Source organism: Rhipicephalus microplus, chromosome 6 (assembly GCF_043290135.1).
Source record: "Rhipicephalus microplus isolate Deutch F79 chromosome 6, USDA_Rmic, whole genome shotgun sequence".
Classification (NCBI taxonomy): Eukaryota; Metazoa; Arthropoda; class Arachnida; order Ixodida; family Ixodidae; genus Rhipicephalus; species Rhipicephalus microplus.
The window spans coordinates 162,898,162-162,904,161 of record NC_134705.1 but is presented as its reverse complement, the minus strand read 5'-3'; positions in this window follow the sequence as shown (position 1 = coordinate 162,904,161).

Sequence of the window (6,000 nt, the reverse complement as noted above, 5' to 3'; positions counted from 1 at the left end):
TATGCTAGGATTAGCGCTAAAAAGCGATACTGCTCCGTGAAACTAACTAAAGAGAATAATGTCAGTAATCCATCTAGTGATTGTTATGTGGGCATTAAAATCATTGTCTTATCGTGATTTTGATAATTTGGTACCGAGCATTTATCGTGACGATGGGCTCGTAGTCTTCGCACATCAATAAAGTCAGTAATTAAGAGAGATTACCGTTGCTCGAATTAATTAAAGGCTTATTGATTAACGGTGTTTCCGAAAGCGTAGTGACGTAAAATACTTTAATCAAGATGATCGATACGCCTGATAGCTCTCCAGCGGCAAGTGAATGAGCCCGAAAAACGATCAAGCTGGAAGATTATCTTAAAACGAGACCTTATGAGAATGCTTGCTGTCATATTTCGAATCAGAGTAACGTACACGTTAAGACTAACTACAGTTTTACGAGTACCAATTAAGGTTTTTGAAGATCCGCGCAGATGGTTGGCGCCTTTAAGGGGTGACGCTCCTTAGGGTGTGGGTCATTCTCTTTTCGGTAGAAGTAGTAGTAACAGTAATAGTAGTAGAAAGAGTAGTAGTAGTATGACATCCAGAGGCAGTCACTGGCGTCCGTTCTTGCGCGCATCGACAAGAGCCAAATGTCTGTAGACACTATTCTTTCAAGTGCCCGAGAGAAGACATTGCAACAAAAGGGGCAAAAATTAAGGCTCTGTTGAAATTCCTACGCGACACGGACTTGAACAAGCGGCTCTAACAGCAATGTCACACACCGCGAAAGACAAGACTGGACTATGACTGAGTGTGCGCGCATGTGCTGCCGAATGTGCTCTATTTATCTCTCTTCCCTCTCCTCTCTATCTTTCATCTCCCCATTCCCTCCAATGCGCAGGGTAGCAAAGTGGCTGCCTATAGGCTGGTTAACCTCCCTTCCGTTCTTTTCCTTCTATTTCCTTCCTTCCTAGTAGCACTAATAGTACTAGTAGTATGTAGCCACCTCTAGTTTATCAGTTGCTCAATAGATGGTGTTGCGTGTATATTTCCTTGGAAATATTATCATTAGATGGCATTAGTGGTTTTCGTATAGTTGACGGACGGACGGACGGACGGACGGACGAACGAACGGACGGACGAACAGGCAGGCAGGCAGGCAGGCAGGCAGGCAGACAGACAGACAGGCAGATGGACGGACGGACAGACGGACGGACGGACGGACAGACGGACGGACGGACGGACGGACGGACGGGCGGACGCTTTGCCCCTCTCCTCCCATTTTAAATATATTTGTCCCTTGGTGTTTATGCTAACAAAGTCAGAAAGCCAGTTATGCAGAAAACGTGACGTAGGTTTTGGCGGCGTTTGTAGTGAGCGAATAATCCGTGTTGCCCATGAGAAAAAAAAATATCCGTGGATGCAACTAACGAAAATCACGCTCCGGGACGGAACCAAACACAAGCATTATTGTGACAGGGAAGTAGCACAGACACTCCGTGGCGGTAAAGTAGTTTACCACGCAGTTGCGCGAGGACTTGAAACTGCTTGTGGAAAAATAGACTTGAAACTGCTTGTAGAACTGTTTGTAGTTCTTTATAACAAGGTCTACCCATACCACGTGACGCCACACTGTAGAAACTGCTCATAATCGGCCACCCTCATACACATGGCTTGGGCGTGCCCACAGTACGCTGACACTTTACACACATAAGTGGGAGTCTCTCCTGCATACTACCGACTCGGCACAGCAACGCCGGGTCATTGGAGTGACGATAGTAATAGCGTGAGAACAAAACAACGACACAGAGATAAGAAGGACACGAAGGTCGCGTGTCTCTGTGCCGTCCTTTTTGTTCTCGCGCTATTACTATCGTCATGCCATACCAACTAGCCCAAGCTGCCACACTTCTCGGGGCATTGGAGGCCGCGTTGTCTTTAGGGATCCCCGCCGACCCCCTCTAAGCAGCGTTACCGACCTCTGGGCTGGTTTCCTCTTTTGGGAGAAATAAAGTTTTGATCATCATCATCATCTGTGGAGTGGACTATGGAGTGGTAGTCGTCACGCAGAAAGGTTGACTGTCCACCCATCTGGTATCCGCCGTGCTATTGAAATGATTGCTATTCGTATACGTGTTTAAGATTTAAGATATATAGTCACCAAAGACTAGAAATGGTTGTGGAGGAGGAGGAGGAGGAAGCAACAAAAGGGAAAAGGCAGGGAGGTTAACCAGAAAGACATCCGGTTGAAATGCAATAAATGTTTTAGCTAGCATCACTCGCCAGAACACGAGATCCACGAATAGTTACGTGAAATGTTCTGGTTGTTATCGAAGAGTTCGTCTGCCTTGGTCGCAATTGTCGTTAGAGAAACAGTAATAAATGCCAATAGAATGTCGTTGAAGTGCAGCAAACTGCTGAGACAGCGTCGTTTTTCTTTTCTATAAAGCTCCTTAGCATCTGGTACATTTTGGGACGGTTTTTTGTTCCTCCTACGGCTAGTTACAACGTCTTTCACTTGCCGATATAGGGAGTGACTCACAAATGGTACACCGTATGTACGAGCTATGTACACAAAGAATGGCCGCTTTAGACTCTCCCGTTAGCAGCCATTCATCTGAGCCCACGTCTCCTGTGCAATCAATGTTCACCAGACTTCCGAAGCACATCCCATGCCTACAATGTGGTGCGTTAGAAGTTACTGAGTTAACTGTAGTATGGATGACGTCGGCTTTATCTTTCGGACTCGACCACGTCATTGCTCCCGTTTTACGAGATTTACTTACTCCAACTTAGGTACATAATACCATGGCAATTAGGCGCGAGCTTTAACTTCATCTTCATCACCACCAGCACCACTATTTACCTTGAAAGGCCCTATTTGGGGTATTATATAAGGGAGGAGGGGGGGACAAATGCATATATAACAGTATGTCATTATGATAAAATCGTCATAATACAGCTCCCTATTACGGACCTGTATTACAATTTTCCGAGAAAAAGGAGGGAAAAAACTCAACATTCTCTACTGGGCGGTTGTCAGAAACTCCGTGAGCATGGTTTTAAAGTTACGTTACGAGGTTAAGGGCAGCCGTAGCGCCAGCCATAGCACAGCGGAAGTAGAATTTGACGACGTCTATCTTGCAGGCACTTCGCTTCAAGTGTGAGACCCTAGGGATGGCTTTATGCCCTCCCATAGTAGGGTACCTAGTACTCGGAATCGTGAACCACTTTTTTTAAACACATCTTGCACAGGAAACGAAACCGAAACAATAATCATAGCGCACTCGAAAAAGCACTCATAGTTGCAGTACCACAGAAGACAACTAAATCTAAAGTCATAGCCCTCCCATAGTAGGGTACCTAGTACTCCGAATCGTTAACCACTTTTTCTAAACACATCTTGCCCAGGAAACGGAACCAAAACAATAATTATAGCACACTCGAAAAAGCACTCAGAGTTGCAGTACCACAGAAGACAACTAAAGCTTAAGTCAGGGTCGTGCAAATAATCAGGGTCGTAATCAGGGTCGTGCAAATAAGCGTAATCAGGGTCGTGCAAATAGCAGTGCCAGAATGCTTCTGCGATATAAGTAGATACAGCACATTGCGAGAGGTATCTGTGCCTCAACGAATGTTTTTAAAGATATCTCAACAAGCTACAACTTCACTGGCAGGACACGTCACTGACCAGCAACGCAAAAGCAGGTCATTTCTAGACCTGTACATGCACCTTATTCACACCCCCGACGGTAATCCTGCGGTTAAGTGTTCCACTGATGACCCGCTGGTCGCGGCACCGACGCCCAGCCACGACAGCCGCATTTTCGTATAAAGGCGAGGACGTTCGAGGGCCGTGGGCTGAGATTCAGGTACACGTTAAGGAACTGCAGGTGGTCTAAATTTCCAGAACCCTCATCTACGGCGTCTCTCATACTCACATTGTTGTTTTCGGGACAATAAATTACATCAAATGTTATTACTACAGTGTGCAAAATGAGCTGGTAGGAGAAAAAAAAAACTAGCACGTATATCATTACACCCACTCCGGGGTTCAAAAATACCGCCTGCCTTCAGGTGTGGGGACGGTGCGGTCCGAAACATCTTTCCGCCTTTATTTATTTGCTGCACGTTCGTCCATTGGCTGCATGCTCTCATGCTGTTTCCCGACTGATCTGTTAGCCACTTCGCGAAACCCTCAAATCTGTTGTTTGAAACATGCCTGCTGAATTAGCATACCATTAAAATATAATTTTTATTCATTCGGTATTACTGCTCGTTGGACGTGTTTGTATATGTTCATGAAGACAATGCGCTGAGAAAAAAATTGGCATATTCCATGTACAGTGGGAATCGATTATAAGCGAAGCACGAATGAGAATGGTTGATATGTCACTTTAAAATTAGCACAACGTCACGAGGTGTAGGTAACTAATGCCGTAAATGACTTCTGTGTCATGATTATCATGTTTGGATGTGTCGTTTACTTTCGCATGTCACGTGATACCAAATTTAGTATATGTGGAGCAAATGAAACGACCGTGAGCACGCTATGAGCGTGGTATGTTGTCATGTTCTTACATGACACGCGTGTCAGAATTATGTTTGCATTAGTCATGTACTTTCGTCATCTATTGAGGTCACGGAACACTGAATTTGGCATATGTGGAGCTAGCAAAACAGCCGCGAGCGCATCACGAAGGGCCCAGTATACTCCATTGAAGCGTTGACGTGCGCGCATGCTGGGCACAGCGACGCTAGGTTAGCAAAACGCGAGCACTATATAGTCTGACGCCAGGCACGACCGGCGTGACCAGCGTCCGTCGGTGCGGCCCCACGGCAACCGGTGCGAAATGCGACATGCTGCTTTTTGCGCCGATACGTTACCCAGACACTACGTCTCCCTCTTATTGTGACAGAGGGACGCCGGACGCGTTGAAACGCGCATGCGTCAAAGCAACGCAGCGTAGCGCGTGCCTGCGAATATATGGCAGGACCGGTGCCTGGCATGGCAGCGCCGGCGTGACCCGACGAAATGAACGCCGGTGAGCATGCGCAACGCGTCACGTCGAAATGTATTGGCGCCTTGACTGTGGCATGTAGTGATGTTCTCACATGACACGCATCTCATGATTATCATGTTCGCACCAGTCACATAGCTTCGTCATCTATTCACGTCACGTAATACCAAATTTGGTATATGTGGCGCTAGCGAAACGCCCGTGAGCGCATCTTGAGCTTGGCATGTCATGTTGTTACATGACATGCATGTCGTGATTTTCATGTTAGGGTCTGTCACTTGTGTTCGCCATGCAATCATGTCATACCATACCAGTTTCGCAGCATCCGTGTGAACGAAACCACCGCAAGAGGTGCAGAACCATGAAATATAAATCATGACAATCATGTCATGATTTTCATGTCATGACTAGTCAAATATGTTCTTCATACAGTCATGTCATGTCATACCAAGTTTGGTATCGATACCATTATCGAAACGGCTAGGAGAGCTAAATGTCGTTGACAGACAGACAGACAGACAGACAGACAGACAGACAGACAGACAGACAGACAGACAGACAGACAGACAGACAGACAGACAGACAGATAGATAGATAGATAGATAGATAGATAGATAGATAGATAGATAGATAGATAGATAGATAGATAGATAGATAGATAGATAGATAGATAGATAGATAGATAGATAGATAGATAGATAGATAGATAGATGCAAAGTCACCGCAGTTCATCCATTTAAAAACGGAGGGTTTCGAAGAACAATGTATAAGGCACTACAAGTAACTAGAGGTTTCTTGGGAATAAACTGACGTAAGACCGAAAGACCAGCTAGTTCGTGCATATACGCTCCACGTTTCTTAAACATTTTCAAGAAACAAGGCCCTCATATACACAAAATATATATACTTAGTTAAAATCCACAATTAACAACGTGATGACGAATGAAATCAACAAGAGAAACCAAGCATGCCCTCACAGCGAGGTCATGTCAGATGTTCT